Here is a 14,579-nt window from a genome sequence, read left to right on the forward strand (position 1 = left end):
GAGAAGGTATCCTGAACCTGTCATGTGTTGGTTTCGGACATGGTTTCACCTGAGATGCTAAGTTTTCAGGCATGAAAGTGGTGCTGCCATCCTCCGGCAAGGTGGAGCGGGACATGTCTGTGTGTTCAAAGGGTTCAGTTAGTGTTGGATTTCAGTGTTCTTGACTGCATTCACCAGATATTATCCTTCAAAGTCTCAGAGACTCTACTAGACATTAACTATGGTGGAAGAGGCTTCCTATGCTGCCCATTCAACATTATCTGGTTTTCATACATTACCTTCTGTTCTTGATCTTCATCAGTGTGAATGTGTCATTGATACTGTAGTTACTGTAGCACTTATAGTGAATGCTTGGGTTTAGTTTCTAGCAATATCTTCTCTGAAAAGCTAAGAAATCTAGGTCTCCTTCATAACTGCCATAAAACAGGTTTCTCTGATTTTTTGGTTCTCAAGAACCCCTAAAAGTAGGTCACAATTCTACTGCCACCTCAAAATCCAGGTACAGAAGTCAACCATGGGGGTATGGTACAGACAGAATAACTAATCCCTGTGCATATGCTCACTTACCTTTCAAACTTTCTCTCCTCCTAAACAGTTTGGGGGTCGTACTTTCTTTTTTTTTTAATTTAAATTTTAGTTAGTTAACATACAGTGCAATATTGGTTTCAGGAGTAGAATTCAGTGATTCATTCCTTGAGCTGAGGGGATATTTCTCAGGAAAAATTCTGGGTATATTATTTACTTTTAAAATATTATCCAAGGATGCCTGGGTGACTCAGTCAGTTGAGTGGCCAACTTTGGCTCAGGTCAAGATCTCGTGGTTCATGGGTTCAAGTCCCGAGTATGGCCCTGTGCTGACAGCTCAGAGCCCCTCCCCTGCTCGCACTCTGTCTCTGTCTCTCTCAAAAATGAATACACATTAAATTTTTTTTTAAATAATAAAATATTTATCCTTAAACATGGATCTTTGATACTTAATTTTATTTATTTTTTTAATTTTTTTTTAACGTTTATTTATTTTTGAGACAGAGAGAGACAGAACATGAACGGGGGAAGGTCAGAGAGAGAGGGAGACACAGAATCTGAAACAGGCTCCAGGCTCTGAGTGGTCAGCACAGAGCCCGACACGGGGCTCAAACTCACAGACCGCGAGAGCATGACCTGAGCCTAAGTCGGACGCTCAACTGACTGAGCCACCCAGGCGCCCCATGATACTTAATTTTATATTAACGCAAAGAAGAATGTTGTGGGATAATTATGTGATATTTTCTTTATCTCTTTTTTATCTTCTTTTTTTTCCTCCCACTCTGCCTTCTGAACAAAGTTATTATAGATGTGAGACATGAAACTGCAGTTTTTCCTGGTTAGTGTTGTCAGAAAACAAATATGGTGCATATCTTAGCTTTGAAAGTCACCATCCAAGTTTAAAACAGAAATGATTAAACATACCTATAAAAAGGCACAATACAATATTGTGTTTCGCATGGTTACAAAATATTATCTTCAAAGATTGGAGAAATAAATTGGTTCTCAGAAACTATAACATAGTAAGATATGAACATGTGGGCACTAGTTCTTGTTAATATTTGGCTTGAGTATGAGACTCAGAGGCCACTAAAGAGCCCTCCTACAAACTATTACTTCGGGGAAAAGAGAATTTGCACCTTGATTCTAGGTGAGTGAGGCTCAGGTAATCAGCAAAATTTAGCAAATTCTCCCTGGTTATCGTGGTGTAGCAACTTAGTTCCGTTGGTATAAGTGTATTGATGTAAGGTGAGTTGTGAGAAAGCTCTTACTCTCAAATAATGCTTAAGTTCTACCAAACTCCAGAGTGGCATAGTAGTATATCCAGAATTTTCTGTGGCCCCAATTGTAGTTAAATATATTATAAAGGAAAATTATAGAGGATGTGTTATTAAGTACGCTGGAGGTCCTAAAGATGGGAATACAGTGTGTGCTAAGGATAAAGGAAGAAATTGCTGTTTTCAGAGGATCCACAACACTACAAAGCTAGGAGAGTGCTGAGCTCCTGCTTGTGGATGGTCCAATTGCCATTTTATTTAGGATCATACTTACCTTTGCTGAAGAGCAGACAGGATGGATTCCACCTGAGGTTAGGAGATAGAATAGCACTGGAACTAAATAGGACAGAAAATGGACTTTCCCAATCAGTCACCATTACAATGGAATCTGCATAATACATCATTGTCTTTGGAGAAAGAGAAATGAATCCTTTGTCTCAATCACTTCTGAGACATTCCTAACATAGACTATGTTGTATTAGGTCATAAAATCTAGAATAATTTTTACAAATTAGAAATTAAATAGACCTAATAAATTTGCAAAGCATTAAGTAGTTAAAGCAGCACTTACCGCAAAACACAAGAAATGCAATATCTAAGAGGTTATAAAAATAATTTTACAAGTAGAGATATATACACATATAGTTTATTATATGCACATATGTAAGTATATATATATATATATATATATATATATATATATACACACATACACTTACATATATGTGTATCTATATATGTCTATTTATCTATCATAATAGTCATGCTATCCAAAATTAATCTTCACATAATATGTAGTCATAGTTGTTATTACAGATTATTTGGAAATAATTATAGCACTATGTACTGAAATTCACAATTTAAAAAATTTACTCACTAGAAAATGAGAACTAAATAGTTTCTTTAATAATAACAAATAATAATGTTGATGGTACTGGTGATTTCTATCAATTAATCATTTAACAGAAAAATTGAGAAACAGAATAGCAAAATAATAAGAAGAAAAGAAAATATTTTAGATAATATTGATTACCTACCAAACATCTAGTATTTATCATGATAGCACATGCTTCAGCTATTTTTCACTTCCTCAAGAAACTCTGTGCTTCAAAATAATTGACTTCACAACCAGTTTCAGGGGTGGAATTAATATTAAGTATTTCCAATTCTTTTGCCACTTATTTGTTGCAGAATAGACATGTGCCAGTTCTGGCCAATAAAATGCTAAGAAAAGCTGTAAGAAAGCATGCATTTTTTTTGTCATAATGCCACTGATTCTGCTTGTAATGGTTAGAATTGCCCTTGTCATTTTGCAATTGTGTAGGGAAAGAAAGGACCACTACTAATGTTGGGATAGAAACAACTTGGTCTCTTGATGAAATCTTTGAGTCAGTGAATCAGTCAACTTGAACTTCACTAATTACCTAGAATTCTTAAGAGATATAGTATATTTTCCTAAGAGTTTAAAAAATTTTGAAACATAGTTTATTTTATTTTCCGGCAAAAACATTCTAATTATCCTCAGAGAACTTAATAAATCAAAAGTAAAATTAGAGTACAGAAAAGTGATGAATGCGCACAACAGCCAGAAATGTGTAATAAACAATATAAATAAACAACTAATTAGAATAACATGGAACGGAGAAATATATTATTTAAATGCCCAAAATGTAAATGAAAGGATACACTAAGAATAAAATAAAATTTAAAGTTATTAATAAATAGATAAATAGAATAAATAATTAAACCCATAAAAGACATCATGCCTTATGTTAAAGAACTGCCCATCACAAAGGAAAATAATGCATTTTTTTCATATATTTGCCTTAAAATTATCAAGTAATAGAAAATACTGCTGTTATTTGAATTGTAGCACGACATAAAAATTAAGTATTGTTTTCTGATACTTTATTCAGAGAACCATAGTGAACTTACTATTGCATGAATCTTAAAAAGTAATATCTGAGTTTTGTAAGTGCCTTACAAAAGGGGACAAAAAGGAATCCAAGAAGAAAAGAATTCATTATTTCCTAAGATTGGTATGGTATGAAAGCATCAGCTATGTTCAATTTAAGAAATATTGGAAAAACACTAGTCCCAAGTACTCAAAAAAACAAAATTGGATCTGATTGCCCAAGGATTGTTTTTTTGTTTTTGTTTTTGTTTTTGAAATGAGACATACTGATTTTCAAAATGATGAGATTTTATTTTATTTAGAAGATTCAAACCAGTTACTGAGGATTTTCAGGCAAAAATAAATAATAAAATAAAATAAAATAAAATAAAATAAAATAAAATAAAATAAAATAATAAAAATCCAACCAATTTCCACAATGTAGATCTTACCTATGACAAAATGTGCTCCATGGTCAAAAACTTGCAGACCATGTTTGAAGCTCATGTTGATGTCTCACTACCTATGATATTTGCTTGATCTGCTCTGTGTAGGTTTTACTAAAAATGCAAGCATATTCAGAAGACTTCTTATGCTTAGGACCACAGTTCCGCCAAATCTAAAGGTGATGGAAATCATGACCTGAATGGTGCAGGCAGCATAGCAATTATGAATCAAGCTTCCATACACATCCACATGCAGGTTTTGTGTGGACAGAAGTTTTCAACTCCTTGGGTGATAGCAAAGAGTGTGAGCTGGATCAGATTGTAAGAGTATGTTTAATTCTATAAGAAGATGTCCAATAGTCTTGCAAAATAGCTGTAGCATTCTGTATTCCCACCAGCAATGAATAAGAGTTTTACTGTTTTACATCTTCACCTGCATTTTGTGTTGTCAGCATTCTGAATTTTTGCTATTCTAATAGATATGTAGTGTATCTCATTGTCTTAATTTGCATTCCCTAAGGATGTAATACTGGAGCATCTTCATGTGCTTATTTATCATCTGTTTTGTTTTGTTTTGTTTTCATGAAGTGTCTGTTAAGGTCTTTTTTCCATTTTTTAAGTGAGTTGTTTGTTTTCCTATTGTTGACTTTTAGAGTTCTGTGTATATTTTGGATAATAGTCCTTTATCAGATGTGTCTTTTGCAATCACTTTTCTCCCATTTTGTGGCTTGGCTTTTCATTCTCTCAACAGTGTTTTTTGCAGAGCCGATTTTTTTTTTTAATTAAGTCCAATTTATCATTTATTTCTTTCATGGACCAATCCTTTGTTGTTGTATCACCATACCCAAAGTCATCTAAGTTTTATTCTATGCTACTTCTAGGATTTTTACAGTTTTACATTTTACATTTAGGTCTATTTTCCATTATTATTTAATGTTGTTAAGGATGTAAGGTCTGTGTCTAGATTTATTTATTTATTTTTTACATGTAAATGTCTACTTGTTCCAGCCTTATATGTTGAAAAGATTGCCTTTTCTCCATTATATAGCCTTGCTCCTTTACCATGTATCAGTGACTTTATTTATGTGGGGCTATTTCTGAATTTCATATTCTTTCCATTGATCTACTTATCTATTCTTTCACCACTATTTCCGCACACATGCCACACTTTATATATAGTCTTGAAGTTGGGTAATGTCTATCCTCCAACTTCGTTCTTTTTCAGTTGCTGTTGCCTATTCTGAGTCTTTTACCTCTCCACATAACCTTTAGAATCAGCTTATTCCAATCTGCAAAACAACTTACTGATATTTTGATGAGATTTATTGAATCTATGTATCAAGTTGGAAAGATGACATCTTGACAATAGTGAGCCTTGTCATCCATGAACATGGACTATATCTCCATCTATTTAGTTCCTCTTTGATTTTCATTTACCAGAGTTTTGTAATTCTCTTCCACATATATCTTGTACATACTTTGTTAGATTTATACCTAGTTATTTAATTTTTTGAGCGCTAATGTTAGTGGTATTTTCCAAAAAAACCCTCAAATTCCATTTGTTCATTCCTAGTATATAGGAAAGTTGGTTGACTTTTGTATATTTTGTGTTTTAACCCTATATCTTGCAACTTTGCTATTTAGCAAAGTAATAAGCAATTTAGTTAAAAGAGATTTTTGTAGTTGATTCTTTTGGATGTTCCACTGGGAAATCATGCCATCTGTAAACAAAGACAGTTTTATTTCTTCCACCTCTATTATCATACTTTTTATTGTCTTTTTGTGTCTTATTGCATTATCTTGTACTTCTAGTACAATGTTGAAAAGTTAAAGTGACAAGGTACATTCTTACTTTGTTCCAGATCTTTGTGGAAAAACTTCTACTTTCACACACATTAAGTTTTTAGTCTAGAAATCTGTAATCACTCTTCTGGTTAAACTATAAATCATTGTTTTCCTCTTTCTAAACTTCAAACCACATAATTTGTCTCAAAGAGTAAAATAATCCACACTTTATGTTGAAATATTTTTATATTGACTATTTAAATCGGATTAACATTAAAACTTCTTTGATTTTTACTTTAGACATGTACTAATATTAAGAAAGTGGAAGTAAATTAAGACACAATTTAATCTGGATAATAATCACTTAATAGAATTGTCCAGGCCCTATAAGGATATCAAACTGAAAGATATATATTCAGAAATTAATATACTCTTTAAAGATCTCTTTTCATTAAAAAATATTGTCTCTGAGCTAGCATCTCAAATGTTACTTTGACATGTCACTCTTTATATCAAAAAAGCTCTTTGGTACTCAAACATGCTTTTTATGTTTTCTTAATATATTTAGGATAGATTTGGTATTAGAAAGACTTAACACATGTATATTAAGTACTTTAATCCTCTCCATGATGATACCCAAAAGAAAGAGAGTTTAAAAATTCCTACAGATCATTAACAGACATACATACATTGTGGTACATACAAAATTGTTGCTCTTTAAAATATAAGAAATCTTTTAGAAGTTGATATTTTAACAAAAAAGGAAAAGGAGTGTTAAAGACCAAAGAACCTGAGGCTGTTACTCTATATCTCAGGACACATTTTTTAAAGAATGATTCAGTAATATCCACTATCAAGTAAGAAATGAGTTTCAGTTGCAAGTAATCTCCTAAGGAAAGAAAAACACAAAATGAAACTGTGTATCGGGCTGATTACAATGGCTGGAGTGGCATAATTTCAAGTGCTCAGAAATCAATTTATGTGAAATTAAGTAAACAAAAGTTCAAAGGTTTAGGTTCAGATCCCTATATCTGAGCCTAATGAAGCTGGATAAAATTTCACAGGAGCAGTTTTTGTTTTTGTTTTTGTTTTTGTTTTTTTTAATAGAGTGGTTTTCTGAATTTCATTGTTGTATAAGAGAAATTCAACGTGTTTTGCTAGTTTACATCAATGTATGTAAATTAGTATTTCTAGCAGCATTCCATTTAGGCTTTTAAAAGGTATAAATAAGTCAATTTTATGAATCTGAGAACATTATTTTTTAAAAGTAACAACAAAGTATATTAATAAAGATTTAGAAATACGTTGTTACTAAATTGTAAATTTTTGAAGAGATATTTATTGCCTGGAATTATGTATTTCATAATAAGTAATGAACAATTTCCTAGAAAGGAATTAATATAAAGACTGATGTGAACCTTAATATAGATTTGGCCTAGGTTTGAGACTAAAGTTCTTTGAACTTGGGGAATATACTTTTTCCTGCTTTTATTATTTTTTTCTTATTTTTAATAATTAGAGTCTAGCAGATATCACAGTGCATATGAGACATTGAATATATATTTGTTACACAAATTATTGAATCAACAAATGTATTGTTAGTATTTAGTTTATAACAGTGAAGGTTCAGAAATGCCAATAGCAGTTCATGATAGAATTATCACTATTTAGGAAAGGAAGATATTCAACTGAGTTTATAAATATAAAGGAATTAAGTTTGTTTCCTGAGATTATATTATATCCATTATTTATTGTTAAGGTACAATTTCTCTTATGGGATACTGTTTAATGAAACATTTTTTTCTACCTTTTGTTTTATATCACTATAGTGTAGTATTTCCACTTATTTCCTTTACTAAGACTGTCCCCACATTTTGGCTTTATTGTTCTGCACATTCTTTAGTATCATGCATTAGATTAAAAACGAAAACCTAAAATTAAGGCTATGCATTCTCTCGGAGTGCATCTGGTGACATTCTTCAATAATTCTTTTATGCAGCATGACACACAGTTCTACCCATGATAATAAGAGTTATGTAGTATTTTTTCCAGTGGTTTGGTTATTTCAAAATCACTATAAGTTGTTATGAATTCTTTTGCATTAAAATCAGGAACTGTGTATTGTGAAATATCCATCGAATATATGAGATTTCCATTGCAGAAGTATACAGAATGTTTACATGTTTATATACATGGAAAAAATAGAGATAAATGATAGATGATAGATAGATAGATAGATAGATAGATAGATGATAGATAGATCTTGTATTTTACAATGTGCAACATAAAATAAAAATTTGAAAACCTTGATTTTATAGTCCTGAACTTCAGATGCTTTTTTATTGTACCAACAAGTATGATATTATAAAGCTATCAGATAATATACTATTGTCTAGAGTATATGGAAAGTATGTCTAGCTGCATACGTAAACTACAGTGATGTGTTCCAATAATATTTTGTGAAGACTAGTAGTACAGTCATATATTCACTATAATCTCAGGGAATATGCTGACATTAAATTGTAGTGCTTCTTTTGGTCAGAATATCCACTATTTAGGTATTATGTGATATTAAGTTTGTATTTTCAAGGTCACAAGAACATGAGCTTTAAATACACACAAGAACATGAGCAACATAGTAAAAAACGTTTTTTTTTGCTATTTAATTGACTTAATGTTGAAGGACATCCAAGTGATAACTATTAAATATTTTTCCAATTATTAAAAGCCATTCTTTAACACCTTTTCTCTTTCCATAGAACCTTAGTAATCAACAATGTGCCTTGAGTATAAAATCAACAAAGAACCAATGCACTGAGTAATATTTATGTACATTCACAATACATAATTCTGTTAACATTTATTTCAAGGGTATTTTAAGTAATACTGATGTTTTCCCTATTGAATCATTTTCCTAATGTTCATCAAAATAAAGACACTGTGTATTGTAGCAAATAAGAACAGTAGTTGAATAAATATAGGAAGACAAATTTATTTCATGTCATTTATCAGAAAGGTCCCAATATTTACATTCAAGTGTGTTAAAAGACTGTTGATGGGTCAAGAATGAGGGGAACTGAGGCTTGACAGTAGTTCAACAGAGTTTAACAGTAATGATGTCACTGATGACCTATTCCTTAATGAATCATGTTGTACAGCCTAAATTTATACAACTTTTATTTGTCTATCATTCCTCAAGAAAACTAGCAAAAAATTGAAAAGGAAACAACATTTATTGAATAATAGTGAGAAGTGCAAGTAGAGTGAATAAAACAATGTTGCAGGAGGCAAACTGGAGAATTGTCAATGTTAATTCTTGGAGTTGCATAAAGGAGATGCAATTTTTATGTACACATGATGGTAAAGATTTTTTCCAGAAATATAGATAATTTGGAGAAATAAAGTATCAAGAGAGAAGACAGTGTGGCCTCAGATGCAGATAGATAGATGTAATGAATGGGGCTTGCAAATGTTGTCTCCTGAATGTTTCATTTCTGTGTAAAATAGGTGGCAAGGTCATCAGTGGAAAAAAACTCAGTAGAGATGTAAGGGAAGAAGATAATCCTCAAAAAATATCTAAGTGGGATAACACAGAGAAGTAAGATAGTAAAGGGGCTGGGGAGATTCTAGTAAAACATTAGGACACAACTTGTTAGTTATTGTGAATTTACAATTTGTTCATTACAATGGCTTTGCATTTTACTCCAGCCACATTAACCTATATGGGTTAAGCATGGAATAGTCTAGGACTGGATTTTGGTTTACTCAAAATAGTAAAATGAAATTAAAGGGTCTTGGGACTTAAATTCATATAAAAGTTTCAGATAGGGTTATATATTTTAGTGGTTGATATATCAGAATAAGTGAGTTTTAACCATAAGATGCAGTATTCAGAGGTTGGAGTGGCTAGAATGAAAATTGTGAGAGATTGCTGACACCTAAGGTGTAAACACAGGAATGGATACCTGAGGTTGTATAAAAGATAAGAACACTGGAGAAAAAAAGTTCAAGGAACTGAGATGTCAAGTATTGATAGCATTTATATAGTAATAATATTATTACTACACAGAATTATAAGAGGAATAGGGGCGCCTGGATGACTCAATTGGTGAAGCATCCGACTCCTCATATCAGCTCAGGTCATGATCTTATGATTCATGGGCTCAAGCCCCGCATTGGGCTCTGTGCTGACCATGTGGAGCCTGCTTGAGATTCCCTGTCTCCTTCTCTCTGCCCTTCACCTGCTGTGTGCTGTCTCTCTAAATAAATAAATAAATAAATAAATAAAACCTAAAAATAAAGAATTATAATGGGAATAGTGTTGAAGAGAATGGGAGTAGATTCAAGTTCAAATATTTTATTGTAATATTTATTTATATAAAGGGATAAAATAATATTTTTTCCATATTACTTTTTTGGCATTGGTATTAGTATACTCCATTCTTGAAATACTGTGGTAAGTGTAATACACTATGACTATACTTCTGTGCAGTATTTACTGTTGGACTGTAGTTCTCTTGTGGTAATACAGTGAGATAAACAAAAGGAACAATGGTGAATTCTCCCTTCTTTTTGGACCAATAGCATCCCTTTTCCTCTATCCTTAGTACTAAGACTTCTCTTGAGGTTTCTGGTGACTTCTCAGTCACTGACATCCCAGAAGTATAGATCCTTGACTGGAGCTGTCATATAAAGGCTAAACAAGTAAACACCAATTAAACCACTAAAAGAAACTTCTCCCTCATTCCTGCTGATAAGAGTCAAATTTTCCATTGCTCTAAAGAGAGATAGTTTCCCCTAGATATTTTGCTATACATGCTTCTGACCAATTCCAAGACTCGGGCCCAACATTGGGTCAAAGCTGGAGAAAACAGCAACAAAAACAAAAATCTTCACTGCTATATAGGACTCTATTCAAGTTTTGACTTCATTTTCAATCTGCCTGAATTGATTTTTCACAGTCCTCATATAGATGATTTTTGGAGTCTGTCCAGTGCTTTCAATTGTATCTGTGGGGAAATGAGACACTGCAAGGTTCACTTCATCTTTATCAGCACTAGAATTCTGATATTGCATTATTTAATTAATGAAAATAAACTTGTATTATTCAAAGGAAAAAGAAATCACAACCAATATTGGAAGGCCAATCTAGGTTTCTAGGAAACAAGTTTGATGATAAATGAAAAGTTATCCTATCAAAGGTCAAAAAACTAGACTGTGTTTAGAGTATAATTTCACATTAGATTTTGAATATATATTATAATCTCAATAAATTATCATAAGTACAAAGAAACAGTATCAAAGAAACAATAGTATAATAATCAATATCAAAGAAACAATAGTAGAGTAACTACAATATTCTCTGAAATTTAAACAATGTTCAATTTGCACTTGTTTTTGTGTAACTAATTATATATAAAACTGAATTGTTTTATCCCCAAAATTTCATTATAATTAATCCGTATTTTATTTTGTTCATTGTAATATTAAAATATTAATAACTATAATAAAATAAAATAGAAACATCCCATAATCATTCTTAGAAGAAAATATATAATGCCCACAAGAAAAGATATTTTACAATGTTGTGAGTAAAATTCTACAACAGCCTCAGGATGAAAGGAAAAAATCATCTTTTGTGTATAAAATCTGTTGTTTAATGTGGTATACCAATATTTATTTGTTTCAGCACCTGATAATGTGGTATTATATTTTTTCCTTGAAATATGGTATCTATCCAACATAAGTAAAAACAGCCAACACTGAATATTAATGTTTCTTTTTAAAGCCAAACCAGACAAAATGTGCATGTTCAGTGTGTGTGTGTGTGTGTGTGTGTGTGTGTGTGTGTGTGTTATATGAAAAGGGAATAATTTGATGTTGCAACAAAAATGTCCAAGTTCCCCAGGCCAAAGATAAACAGTACAGTGATAAGAGTTCTGTATCATTCACTGTCATATTTGCCTTGGCTGCAGCATCTCATTAAAAGTCATATAAATTATTGTCCAGTTTTACTTCAATGGTTGGAAATAAATTACTTGCACATCTCTTGTGGATTAAGTTATCTCTATGCATACACATAAATCATGGCAAAAGAAACCAAATTACTCCCTAAGTGCTCATAGACCCATATTCTTCATTCATAATAACACGCATTTCATCTATAGACATTTAATAGTGTAGTGCAGTTAATATGTTTCAAAGATGACCCTCTAACACTCAGAATTATTAACTACAACAAATCTGAACAGCAATTCAAGGCTGCCAGTTTCTTGGCAGTATAGTAGATCATTTCAATACAAGATATACCTGATAAGTTTCAGCTGCTCTCTACTTTTAAAGGCTATTTCCGCTGCCCATTCTGCCAGAATGTTAGGATAACTTTAGTTATTCAGGCACTATATATATCTGGCTTTTTGTTTAAACCTGTCTTGGTTCATCTTTAGCTACTTAAAACTTCTCTTCTAGTAAAGTTTCAACTATTTAAAGTTTCAACTTTACAACCCACAGAGTTAGTTTAAAAGGTATTATAGAAAAGATTTTTATTTGAAAACTACCTCAAGCCATGATGTTACAATTGTGTTTCTGGCAGAACTACCATAATTAAATTTAACATGGTAGGAGGAGAATTAAAAAAGAAACACTTTTGAATATGATGCATCCACTTTAAGTTACATAGAGGTAGGGAAATTAAATGTCTTTACACATATCTTTATTTTTCAAAATACCAAAAATCAAAAGATGGAAGAAAGCTATGGAAGCCATATTTAGTGTTTATAGAATTGCTTAAATAACAATAAAATTAAGATAGTAAAATAGTAACAAAATTAAAATTTATTTAATAGGTTCTAAGCTTCTATAACTAGCAGAGGGTTTGTTGAAGAGAAGTCTTATATTGTAACCATAACACATCCTACCTTAAAGTAATTAGATGGTTTTGAAAATCATATGCAATTGGAAGAATTAATTATATGATGAGCAAAAGGATTGATATGTTAGCGTAAACGATTCATGTACTCCATAGATCTCACATATTGGCAAAATTTACTAATTCCTATTAGTATATGTTGTTAAATGTTTTATGTTATTGTAAATGCTCTAAAATTTTGGAATGTTATGGACAACATACTACTTATCCACTCTTTTAAAACATGCTTTAACTATAAAAATTATATTATGCAAATTTACAAAATATGACAACTTACAGTTACACTGATCATATATGAGGTCATTTAATATAGTTCATATATATACACATATATCTTAACATTAATTTTGTCTCTATATTATACCTTCTAATACACATATCCTATTTCACAGGTTCAGAAAAGTATATTTTCATGCTTTAGTAATTCTGAAAATTATCAAGATTTAAATTAATATTAAATGTGCTTGCCAGCCACTACCAAAAAAGAATAAGTTGTGAGGAAGATGTAATACTTTTGGGCTGGTAGGAGCAATCTGCCCTCAAATGTAAGTAATAATTGGATGTGTTGTATAAAGAGACTTTAAAATGATAATGATAAAAAAGTAATAATAATGGTAAAGACTAGAAGTGAGTCTTTTTATCACCCTGTACTAGTAATTCTAAACAATGTCAGTGATTAAAAATTCCTCTATGACGAAACAGACTACTCCTGCCAAAAAAAGTAAAAATATCTCCCAAAAGTTCTTGTGTGGTATTCACATAATTTTTTATTTATTTGAGTGTAGTTGACATACATTATCACAATAGTTTCAGGTGTACAACATAGTGATTTGACAAATTTATACATTATGCTATGCACACCACAAATGTAGCTACCACCTGTCACACTACAACACATTACAGTATCCATGACCTTATTCCCAATACTGTGCCTTTTGTTCCTGTGACTTACTCATTCCAAAACTGGAAGCCTGTGTGTCCCACTCCTCTTCATCCATTTTGCCCACCCCTCACCTCCTCAAATGAACTTTAAAATAACATTTATCATAAATCAAATTAAATATGAGTGTGACATTGACAAAACTGGAAGTGCATATGAAATGCCAGTATCCAAAAATGATACAAACAACCATAAAGGTTGTGAAGAGATCAATTTTCTAAGGCCCCATTTCCAAATACCATCACACTGAGGAAGGATTAAGTTTTGAAAATAAATTTTGAAAGGACACAAACATTTAGACCATAGCATTCTTTGTGTGAAGAAACAGTATTATTAATTGGAGTGCCTGGGGGTGGCTTAGTTGGCTAAGCATCTGACTTTGGCTCAGGTCATGATCTCACAGTCTGCGAGTTTGAGCCCCGCATCGGGCTGTCTGCTGTCAGAGCAGAGCCTGCTTTGGATCCTCTGTCCCCACTGCCCCCCCCCCCTTCTGCACCTCCCCAGCTTGTACTCTCTCTCTCAAAAATAAATAAACATTTAAAAATATACCTTAAAAAAAGAAACAGTATTATTAATCCAAAAATAAAATCATTCAGATCTTTTAGACATCATATGTTTTGAATGTTTATAAATCTATTATTTTTATAATTTATAAACTTGTTTCTCTGTACTCAGTAATCTTAACAAAGTATAGACCAGCTCAAACATATTTTGGCCTCCCTTCATATTCATCTTATGGGGAAACTCTAACAGTATTTGAAAACTGAATACATCCTGCAAATAT

General features: G+C 31.8%; 1 pseudogene; it reads left to right on the plus strand.

Annotated features, from left to right (window-relative positions):
* The first annotated feature begins 220 nt into the window (after positions 1-220).
* On the plus strand, positions 221-4,342 carry LOC122229270 (annotated as a pseudogene).
* Positions 4,343-14,579: the final 10,237 nt, after the last annotated feature.

Source organism: Panthera leo, chromosome A1, assembly GCF_018350215.1.
Source record: "Panthera leo isolate Ple1 chromosome A1, P.leo_Ple1_pat1.1, whole genome shotgun sequence".
Taxonomy (NCBI): Eukaryota; Metazoa; Chordata; class Mammalia; order Carnivora; family Felidae; genus Panthera; species Panthera leo.